At 49.5% G+C, this 12,246-nt stretch overlaps 1 protein-coding gene across 1 annotated transcript in view; it reads right to left on the bottom strand.

Moving 5' to 3' along the window:
* The window catches only part of cacna1db (calcium channel, voltage-dependent, L type, alpha 1D subunit, b), a 143,125-nt gene that overhangs the window by 68,186 nt on the left and 62,693 nt on the right, over positions 1-12,246 (bottom strand).

Below are 12,246 nucleotides of genomic sequence, written 5' to 3'. Positions count from 1 at the left end.
AGAACCACTGTCCCAAATCACTGCTGTGGGCCCAGATGCAAACCCAGCTGGTAACAGGTGTGTAGCTGAGTGGTGGCCCTTACAGAGGCTGTGTGATGATGACCTGTTGAGGTCAACAAGCACCACGACTCAGGGCTGTTTAACACTGATAAGAGCCTCCCGCAGCACACATGAACACACACATGAAGACACACATGAACCAACACATCCTCACTCCCAGGTCGGCCTATGTTGACGATATGTCAAGTCCTGTGTCGGCTTTTCCAACGCAAGGGGGGGGCTTAGCGTCCATTTTCACGCAAGGGGGGGGCCCTTAGCGCCATTTTCAGCTTCCGGGATGTCCATATGCTTCTATGGACGCTCATGGAAGCACGGCGTTCGTTTGTGTCGGCTGCCCTTAAAGGCAATGTGAGCGTCCATTCTCATGGATAACGGAGAATGTACACCCGGAAGTAAGTATTCCCCTTACTGTCGATTGATTTTACAGTGATATCTGCACTACTCATCGACTAAAAAACACCAGATTATCCGTTAATTACACAACTTGATTGGTTTAAATTGTGTGCAATGCTTTTGTATTTTTCCCTTCGATTCGGAGAACACAAATATTTTTCGGAGTAAAGGATGGCAGAAGACACTACACTACCCAGAATCCCCAGCTATCGTTTGGACTACACCATGTGCTCTGTTTGACAAACCCCGTGATAGTCCTCAAGCTCTGTGATTGGAGAGTGTGCTCCGAGGGTTACGCCGAGCCTCGAACGGCAGACTGTCCAAAACTGGATTTGAACGGGACCACCGCGTCCCCCCCCTCCCCCACCCCCACCCCGTCCCTAGAACTACACATGCTGGCTATTCTGTTTCGCAAAATGTTCTCTATCTATGGCACGTCTCTACTGGGAGTTGTAGTTTTAAAAGACGTTTTCATATTTCCCATAATAGAAGTTGCCAGTATTGAACTGTGTACATCCCTGGAGGTTTAGGGGATAGGAAACACTCACATTTAAAACATATAATTAATAAATGGTGATGAAAAATTGCTTGTGCCATAATGGGCAGCATTAATATATATCACACACATGCCAGCTAAGGTCAGAAGAGCTTTATTTAACAGCTGGTCTTATGTCTGTGACCCCCTGTTGTTAATTGATAACATACATTAATTGATAAGCTTGAAACATGCACTTGTCAAGGTTCAGAGGCACATTTTGCAAATATGGCAGTAGCCATCGATCAGCTTAAGATAAGATATACTTTATTGATCCCAAGTTGGAACATTTACGTTACATCAGCATGTGTAACAGTTAAATATGCAGTGGTGTTTATTTGTAAATCATTTAGTATAATCACACAAATTCTGTGTTTTATATTCAACAATTCTGTGTTCTTTATTTATTGATTGTTCAATACCTGACAAGGTCGGAGATGAAATATCTACATACATCTTATAAGAGTATAATACATTATGTATAATATCAGTTAAAATAAGTGCTTCAACATAGTTAACATTGCTGGAGGTATGCACAAATATTGATAGATGTCTTCCACTATTGAGGAACCTGCGACCCAAGTTTTTCATTCAATGCAGAACTACACCATAGTTGTGTAGGCCTATATGATATGTCAATAAACCTTAGAAAATCTTGAAATCTTGAAAGGGATGTGCAAAATAGTCATTATATACAGTCTTTAATTAACTATTAGTAGAGAATAACGAGTAATGAATATACTTTATAGAGATCCTATTCATATCTAATAATACAAATAATGAAATGCAATAACATGCTTTAACCACTAGGTGTCCCTTTATATCAGCTGTGCACCTTTATGGTGTAAATACAGCCTATCTACCAATTGGATCAAATATAAAAGTCAGCCGAATTAGTGTTGATACCGCAAGGAGACGTATTGTGTGAAAATAAATGTAAGATGTTGTTTAATGGCTGATATATTTATGATCCACGTCACGTTTTCAGTTCCTCATGTTTGTCTAGAAGTCTTCTCATCAGGGCTCTATAATACAGAACTACGGCAGATATGTAATATTTAATGCAGCCGAACCGTGTATTACAATGCCGGTATGTGATGACTTTCAAAGAGAAAAGCAAGCACACTCGGAATAAAGTATTATTTTTTAATGTTTTCGGTCTGTTTCCGGTATTTGTTAATGACGATGTGCTGTGAGATGTGAGACTGGAATTGCACAGGGGGAAAATAACGTATCTTTAGATGCGGATTTTGTTAAACTAATATGTTTGCGCTGTGGACCAACACTATACATTGACGGGGAAGGGGGTAGCAATAAAGATAACACCATTAAACAGTTACACAACATAACAGAAATAATATCGATAGCAGCGTCCCTAGCAACCACCTTGGTAACAATGAAAACGTTATAGACGCAATTTCCTGAAGTAATCTTCGTAATAACTAGCAAACTAAAGATCATGTACATCCACTGCACACATAATCTGAAATAACAACTCATATTTCTTCTCGCATCAAATGCATTTTAATGGCCAAACTAACTTTAAAATAGGCATTTTCCACCGAGAATAAAACGAAGTTCGGCCATGTTTTTTTTTTTCTGCAGGGAGAAATTTGAAGATCACGTGACGTCAAACAGAGCACATGGTGTAGTCCAAACGATAGCTGGGGATTCTGGGTAGTGTAGTGTCTTCTGCCATCCTTTACTCCGAAAAAATATTTGTTTCTCCGAATCGAAGGGGAAAAATACAAAAGCATTGCACACAATTTAAACCAATCAATGTTGTGTAATTAACAAGGATAATCTGGTGTTTTTTAGTCGATGAGTAGTGTAGATATCACTGTAAACTCAATCGACAGTAAGGGGAATACTTACTTCCGGGTGTACAATTCTCCGTTATCCAATGAGAATGGACGCTCACATTGCCTTTAAGGGCAGCCGACACAAACGAATGCCGTGCTTCCATGAGCGTCCATAGAAGCATATGGACATCCCGGAAAGCTGAAAATGGACGCTAAGGGCCCCCCTCTTGCGTTGAAAATGGACGCTAAGGCCCCCCCCCCCTTGCGTTGGAAAAAGCCGACACAGGACTTGACATAACGTCAACATAGGCCGACCTGGGAGTGAGGATGTGTTGCATGAACACACACATGAAGACACACATGAACACACACGCCTACGTCCAATTGAATATTCCTGCTCCACCCTCCTGCTGTTCCCATAGGTGTGCATTTGTCCGGTCCACTGGTGAGTGAGCAAACCTAAATGGAGTGTGTGTGTGTGTGTGTGTGTGTGTGTGTGCGTGCGTGCGTGTGTGTGGTTGATAGTCAACAAGGTTGTGTCTGAGAATGGAGATTACTGCAGGACAATGGAGACAACAAATAGAGTAATCACCTGATCCTACTTAGTGCATTACACACACACACAATAGTAACAATGCAAAAAGAAGAGTAATTAATTAATGGCAGATGTCCAAATACAAATTGAAAAATATTTTTTAAGTACATTTTAGAAATGTTTTTATGTATTCAATTGTCAGTCAACACAATGCTTTTACTATCTTAAGTCAGTGTTGCCAGTAGCCATACTTGTTTTTAGTTGATAGATGTTTAATAGTTTGATCTTGTGATGCGTATTCTCTGTGTTTAGACCATAGACTCAGTGGCGGCCGGCCCATAGGGGCGCCGCCCCACCTCTTCCCACATACAAACATATATATAAAAAAAATTATTAAATTAAAAAAAAATTCTTGAAAAAATATATATTTTATATTTTTATTTTTAATGAACAAGGTAAATATCATACAATTGGTATCAGTAAAATGTATAATCTACAATAAAATATCGTTTAAAATTGTGTTACGATGTCTAAAGTTACTGATAAGTCACATGTTTCCTGCCTGGCCTTGCCCATGGCATTAGTTTATCATCACCGGGCGGAGCCCCCGAGCCAAACAGCAGCAACCGGCACGTTGCAAAAGTCTCAATAGTAAACTGTGCCGCCCGAAACATAATTTCAGCCAATCAGCGCTGTCAAATATTTTGGTCACGAGGGCGCTCACATTGGCGCCCACGTTGCTTACGTGCGTTGACGTGAGTTGTTTTTTAGATTCGTGAGTGACCAAGGTGACGCAGAAGTTGGATGAGAATGGTGTGCAGGTGGAGTCGCCGGACCTCGGTCCGCACCCAATTCCGTGCAAGAGCTACTCTCCAATCCTTTCGAACGGAGAAGTTTGGGAGATAAACTGTTGCTTAAAGACCTTGGACCGGACCAACCCGATTTGTATAGCAAGCTCGTGAAAAAGACAAAACGTATCAACCAGGCTTCTCACGTAGCTGGTACACCAGAAAGGCATGGCTAGCTGGATGCAAACAGGTAAATGCTGTCTTTTGTTTCCCATGCTTGCTCTTCAAACAGCCGGGGACAGATACGATCTGTTCAGAAACTAGACAAAAGTTAAACAAGTACAAACCACAGACTGTCTGTGTCATGGAGAATACAGTCGCTGGTTTATTTATGTCTGTATAGGCCGTTGTTGTGAGTGTGGACGGTCGGAGCATATATAACGTTAGCTTAGCCAAGCTCCATTCAGAAAACAAGCATTATAAAAGGTTTTTCGCCTGCCGTCTGTCTGCAGACTTGTCACAGCATTAATTCATGGTTTTTACTAACCGGTATCAGTATGTTGTTACGTCGGCATCATTTAGAAACGTGTATTACAATTTAATCACGGTAAAATATGTTCATTTTGTTGTAGTTGTAGCTCCCGAGCCAGCGCGTCTTGTTTGAATGATGCGAGTAAACACAGCTGGCAGCCGCGGTGAAACTCGAGCGACAAGAGCGATGCGATAGGAGCGTTTAGAGGGAAGCGAATATTCGCATCGCGTCCGGTCTGAACGCAGCATTAAAACGAGCTCCGCGCTGCACTGGAAACGCGCCATTACATCACCAGAAATCCCAATTTAAGGGGTCATTTCTCCCAAAAAAAAAATGTTTACTCACTATATCAACAGCCCCACCAAAAATATTTTCCACCAGCCGCCACTGCATAGACTGTATATATAAAGGTTTAGACGTATTTAGACGGCTATGAACCTGCTTATACAAGTGCTGGATGAACTGAAAGTTCGTTTTTTTTTTCAACAATGTAAACACAAATGGAAAAGAAAATCTTTGACAAAGTGACTTATGGAGACAAAACAGTGCAAGAACAAGAGCAGCAGACCTCAGTTTCTTTAGAAGGCGATTGCACGCGTGCAGCGCTGTTAATGAAATCAAAACATTTCCTTCTGCCGCTTCACTTTAAAAGCCTTCCAGTGAAAGGACTGGATTATGGCTTTACTGTGAAGCTACTTGAAGGCCGATAATGACTGTGGTTTGCTCAGTGTTGGGAAAGTTCACTTTCTACATGAACTAGTTCAGTTCACACATTTTAAAATGAACTAGTTCAGTTCATAGTTCAAAATGTTGAACTAAAGTTCATGGTTTCAAAAATGAACTAATTTATAGTTTATAGTTATTTTTTCAATACGTTGCTGCGAGCTATTATTTGTCAAAATGATTGCCACAACCCATATAGAACCACAGACAGCAATCAGAATACTGGCATTTCCATAACGCTTTGCTGCCGCCCATTCAGTCCACACTAGTAGCAGCTGCAGCTTTCATCTCTACAGTATATTGTAACGTTCCCCAAGATGAGTCGGAGACAGGCTTGTAGTTATTAGGCTTTAATAACTAGTAGTTGAAGACAGATGATAACAGGTCAAGTATACTTTGTGGGTTCTACCGCACACTAACTTATTTCCTAAACCAACCACAAGATATAGCACTGTCTACGTCACAACTCCCCGCCCTCCCCCGTCCGCTCCACCAACCACAGGCCCGCACCTCAGCCACCATCACGGTGCAGCTCTATGATTGGCAGAGAGACGGGGGATGCCTAAGTGACACCCTGAGTAGCCTATCAGGATCGCTACACTACCCCCCCACTACAAAGTTCCTCGCCCACGAGGAACATATAAAACACAGTACAAACCACCCCCCCCCACCCTCTCCAGCTCACTGCAGGGACTACCCCACTGGCTGTCCCCAACCAAACCAGTAGCCTTTGAAAACACAGAAAACCCACCACAATCCCAGCCCTCTATAGTGTCTACCCCCCCCACTACAAATTCCTCGCCTACGAGGAACACTAAACACAGCCCCACACTACACCTACACACTGAACTTTGACTAGGAAGAGCTGGGTGGACTACCATCCCTTCCAGTGAGACCAGGGCGCATTCTTGCCCTCTACAGGAACTGGGGGGTCTCACTATAACCTTACTACCACACAAAGTCTCTGAAACGACCCGGGGGTCGTGTCTGCCTTCTCGGCAGGGGGGCTGGGGTTGCCGGATCTGGCCCAGGCGCCGAAAGACTGGGGGGACTCTCAGTCCTTGATGGGGGACTGCTGCTCTGTCCGCCGGGGGGGTCTGCGGAGGGATGTCGATGGGACGTCTGTGTGTCCCGAGGTTCCTTCGGTCTGTGGGGAAGCGACGCCTCTGTACGGAGCCAGCCTGTCTCTGTGGAGCACCACTTTTCTCCCCTTTGGTGGCAGCTGCACCCTGTAGACCACTTCCCCCACCCTCTCCAGTACTCGGCAAGGACCCACCCACTGACTGTCCAACTTTGGGCACCGGCCTTTCGTTCGTTGTGGGCTGTAGACCCAAACCAGTTCCTCGGCCCGGAAATGCTGCCCTCTGGTCCTGATGTCGTAGTTCCGCTTCTGTCTCACCGCAGCACTTTTCTGCTGCTTGCGGGCAAAGCGGACTCAAGCCGGTCCTGCAGCCTCCTTGCGTACTCAGGACCAGGAGGCGTGTCCAGGGAATCTGGTGGCCGACCAAACGCCAATACCGCAGGGGTTCGAAGCTCTCTCCCCAGCATGAGAAGGGCCGGCGAACAGGCTGATGACTCCTGGACTGCAGACCGACATGCCATGAGCACCAGGGGCAGATGCTCATCCCAGTCGCGCTGATGCCTCAACGTGAGGATGGCCAGCTGCTGTCCCATGGTGCGATGAAATCTCTCTACTAGTCCGTCGCTCTGTGGTCGCAGGGGGGAGGTGCGTGTTTTGTGAATGCCCAGTTGAGAGCACATGGAGGCGAACACCCGGGACTCGAAATTCCTCCCCTGGTCACTGTGCAGGGTCTCCGGTACTCCCAAACCGGCTGAACATGCCGGACACCAAGGCATCCGCGACTGTCTCTGCTTCTTGGTCAGGGAGCGCATACGCCTCTGTCCACTTTGTGAAGTAGTCTATTGCCGTGAGAACGTAGCGGTTACCCCTGTTTGACAAGGGTAGCGGCCCCACCACATCAACCGCTACTCTCTCCATCGGGACCCCGACGGGAGATTGTTGCAGCAGAGCATGGGAACGCCCCGGGGGGCCCTTTCGTGCCGTACACGGATCACAGCGGCGACAGAAGTCTTCGACATCCCTCCTGCACTGTCCCCAGTAGCAGCCCTGACGAAGGCGGCGGAGGGTCTTAGTGACTCCGAAGTGACCAGAGCCTGCCGTGCCATGCATGGCCTTGAGTACGACCTCTTGCAGGACCCTAGGAACCACCACTTGCCACCTCTTCTCCCCCGTTGCTGGCTCCTTCCACGCCCACTGCAGTACGCCCTGACACAGACGTAGAGACTCAAACTGAGACCACAGCCCCTTTGTTGCTTTGGAGAGCGCTGCCACTTCCTCCCACGGTGGCCGCTGCTGCGACTCAACCCACTGCAGTACAGGCTGAAGAACGGCGTCCAGCTCTTGCTGTTGCTTCCACTCTGACGCATCCACTGTCTGGAGCTCGCTGCAGATAGCCTCCTCCACTTGCTGCGCTGCCGCACAGACGATGTCCTCCACCAGCAGCTCCTTTTCGCGAGTCTCTCTCTTCTCGCAGTAGTGGCATCCGCCGGCGGCACACGGCCGCCGGGAGAGGGCGTCTGCATTGGTGTGGCGCACCCCAGCCCGGTGCTCCACCCTGAAGTCGAACGATTGGAGCTCTTCTAGCCACCTGGCGACCTGCCCTTCTGGCTCTTTGAACGTCATGAGCCACTGTAATGCAGAGTGATCCGTCCTCACCGTGAACGCTTGCCCGCACAGGTAGTACTTAAAGTGCTTGATGGACAGCACCACTGCCAAAAGTTCTCTGCGGGTAACGCAGTATCGTCGCTCCGCTTTGTTGAACGCCCGGCTGAAGTATGCCACCACCCGCTCCTCCTCTGGTGTAGTCTGGGAGAGCACTCCGCCTACACAAACGCCGCTAGCGTCGGTGTCCAGGGTGAACGGCAGCCGGGGGTTGGCTGGGACGAGAACCGGGGCTTCGCTCAGGGCACGCCGAAGGCCGTCAAACGCTGCTTGACATTGTTCAGACCACAGGAACTCCCTGTCCTTCTGCAGCAGCTGGAACAGGGGTGCGGCAATGCAGGCAAAACACCGTACAAACTTCCTGTAGTACGAGGCCAGGCCCAGGAAACTCTTCAGCTGTCTTTGGTTGCGAGGATTTCGCCAGCCTGTGACCGCCTGCACTTTCTCGTGCAGGGTGCCGATGCCCTCCCCCCCCACTTTGTGGCCCAGGAAGGTGACCTCTCTCTGTAGGAAATGGCACTTATCTGGATGTAGCTTCAACCCAGCGGCTCTGATCCTCTCCAGCACCACTTTTAGCGATCCTAGGGCCGCCTCAAACGAGCTGCCATGCACCAGGATGTCATCCAGGTAAACCAAACACTGTTGGCGGGGAATCCCAGACAGCACCCTGTCCATCAACCGCACGAAGGTGGCCGGGGCATTACACAGCCCAAAACTGAGGACCTTGAACTGCCATAGTCCTCGGCCGGTGCAGAAAGCCGTTTTTGGTCTGGCCTCCGGGGCAAGAGGGACTTGGTAATACCCGCTGCGGAGGTCCAAGGAAGAGAACCACGATGACCCTGCGACCAGGTCCAGGGACTCATCGATGCAGGGAAGGGGGTATGAATCCTTCTTGGTGACCCCGTTCACCGGTCTGTAGTCTGAGCACAGCCGCCAGCCCCCTGTCTTCTTCGGGACCATGACTACCGGTGCTGCCCACGGGCTGTCTGAGGGCTCGATGATGTCTGCCTGCAGCATGCTCTGCACTGCCTCGTCGCAAGCCTGCTGACGAGCCAGGGGGAGTCGGCGCGGGCGACACCTGATGGGCCGCGAGTCCCCCGTATCGATCTCGTGTTCCACCAGATGCGTTCGGCCCACCTCCTCCTCCATGGCGAAACTGCTCTGGAACTCTAGCAGGAGCTGACCCAATTGCTCCTGCTGCTCGGGATTCAGGCCGCCACAGTTCTTCCTCCACACCTCCAATACTGCAGACCGAGCCTCTTCTACCTCCGTCTGGGGTACTTGGGGGGGGGCTGTGCTCGGGTGGCGCAGCCCGGGGGTGACAGGTGGGGAATTGTCCTGAGTGGGCGTCACCGTGGGTACAGGAAGGGAGGGAGGTTTTGCTTCCGTGTCTAGGGTACTCACGGTGGGTGTCGGGGGTCTCCCCGCAGGCTCAGTAGGGTTGTGGACACGGGTTACAGGCCCCCCCCCCGAAACTCACTGTGCCGGCTTGAAGATCCAGGAGGCAGCCTGTCGCCTTCAGAAAGTCCAAACCCAGAATGCACGGGTCCTGTACATCCGCTATCCACACGGGGTGCCGCACTTCCACTCCCCCCACCGACACAGACAGCACTCCTCTTCCTTTCATAGCCGCCAACTCTCCGGTGACTGTGCGCAGACGCACCGCTGTCGGCTCGAACATAGTCCCACTGGGCAACACCTCTGCTCTCACCAGGGTTACTGTAGAGCCTGTGTCCACCAGTGCATCGCAGGGCACCCCCTCCACCTCGACAGGGACATAGCAGGAGTCCCCACCAGCACGGCCCACCGCGACGACAGGCTCCACTCCGGTGCTGTCATATTTTTCAGGAGGGCGTAGAGTCTGGCTCCCCCTGCTGTGTTGTCGGGCTCCCTCCGCGGATGTCTGAGTCGGTGGCAATAAAGCTGTGGTTTGTTTGGGGAGTCTTCGGGCTTGGTTCCACATATCCTCCTCTATGCGGGCCCCCCGTCGTTTCCCTGGCGTCGCCGAGCCTTGGTGCAGTCTCTGGCAAAATGTCCTGGCTGACCACACTCCCAGCAGACTCTGGTGTCTGGTCTGTGTGTTGGCTGCAGAGAAACAGCCCTTATCATCTCTGTCAGCTCGGTAACCCATGCAGGCTTCTCCTCCTCCCTGCAGCTCCTCACCGCCGGCACTCCCCCGCTCCTAGCAGCTCCACTCCACACGTTCTCCCTCTCCACAGCCATCTCCAAGACCGCCTGTAAGGACTGTGGATGCTGCAGCTGTACCTCGACCCTCAAGTCCGCAGGCCGGAGGGCCCTGATGAACTGATCACGTGCCAGCTCACTCTGTACTCCGGGTGGCATGTGTGCATACGCCCGCCGCGTCAGGCTCTCCACGTTGTTAGCCAGTGCACGCAGCGTCTCTCCAAACTCTCTACAGCGGTTACTCAACTCGTTCCGGAGCAGCTCTGGCGGGAAACACTGTCCAAACCGCCTCTTCAAAGCCCCCGCTCGCTTCATAGCTGAGTCGGTCCACAGGGCTAAGTAGTAGCAGACATGAAAGAGCCTCTTCTGTGAGGCACAAAGCTAGCTGTAGTGCTTTAGTCTCTATTGACCACCCCCCGGCATGAGCAAGCAGTTCAAATTGGGCATGGAAAGCCTCCCAGTCTGCCTTACCCGAGAATTTGGGTGTTTTCACTGACCCGGCGGCGGCTGCTGCGGGTTGATGGGCGCCGCCATTGTTGTTTACCTCCAGCTTGGAAATGGCGCGAACTGCCGCAGAAGACGGAGACATTCCCGCGTCTCTAGCCATCCTCACCGCCGACTCTCTCAGGCGCTCTCTCACCTCCCGTGCACTCCTGAACTCCTCTCTCATGTCCTTCGACCACCCGCATGCTCCATCTTCCTCTTCATCACTACTGTGTTCCTGCTTCACTCCCATCTTGCTGAACTTATCCATCCCCGCTAGCTTACCGGCTAGCTCCGTGACGCAGTTACGACTCTCGTCCGGATAGACGTCCCTTGTTCGAAAAGTTCACTTCTGACACCAATGTAACGTTCCCCAAGATGAGTCGGAGACAGGCTTGTAGTTATTAGGCTTTAATAACTAGTAGTTGAAGACAGATGATAACAGGTCAAGTATACTTCGTGGGTTCTACCGCACACTAACTTATTTCCTAAACCAACCACAAGATATAGCACTGTCTACGTCACAACTCCCCGCCCTCCCCCGTCCGCTCCACCAACCACAGGCCCGCACCTCAGCCACCATCACGGTGCAGCTCTATGATTGGCAGAGAGACGGGGGATGCCTAAGTGACACCCTGAGTAGCCTATCAGGATCGCTACAATATTTTCAAAAACATGAGGAAAAACGTGCTGCTTGAATGGTCTTTATTAAGTATAATAATCTAAATATAGGCTACTTAAAGTACCAAAAGTGAAAGTAGTCATTGTGCAAACATATAACATCTAAACATGTGCCGACATAACTCTGTACTAACCAGTGTTGGGACTAACGCGTTACACATTAACGCGTTACTGTAACGCCGTTATTTTGGGCAGTAACTAGTACTTTAACGCAGTGGTTCCCAAACGGTGTGCCGCGGCACACTGGTGTGCCGTGAGGCAAGTCCGGGTGTGCCGTGGGATATTGTGACAACCATACGTTATTATTGCAATATACAACTACACAAAAATAATAATTTTTTTATTTACTATAATATCAGTACTTTGTAGGTTTATATGTACGTAATCTGCGCGACTTGTGCGTCCACATCTCCACGTGCAGTGCTGCATAAACATGGCTGAGTCAGCGATAACTTTCGAGGGGTGGAGGTATGCCCATTATTTTGAGTTCGTCCGAAGAATATACAGGAATGTGACAGTGAGGTGCAAACTGTGTCCAGGCCAGAAGCTGTTATCCACTGCTTTAAACACCACGTCAAACCTCAACAAGCACCTGCAAAGAACACATGCTAAGGTGAAGCTACCGCACAGCTATTTGTTGTTTGTTTATATATCACGTCGTCTGTTCTTCTTCTCTGTTTTCCGGTTGTTGCCTATTTTGAATGACAAATACACACTACCGCCGCCTGCTGGTAAGGAAAGTGATTGCCACTCAGGCATGCGCAAGTTCGTACGTGCTCGGCGAGTA

This window comes from Gymnodraco acuticeps, unplaced genomic scaffold (assembly GCF_902827175.1).
Source record: "Gymnodraco acuticeps unplaced genomic scaffold, fGymAcu1.1, whole genome shotgun sequence".
NCBI classification, from domain to species: Eukaryota; Metazoa; Chordata; class Actinopteri; order Perciformes; family Bathydraconidae; genus Gymnodraco; species Gymnodraco acuticeps.
The sequence above is the reverse complement of the archived record's forward strand: the minus strand, read 5'-3'. Positions and strand labels throughout refer to the sequence as shown.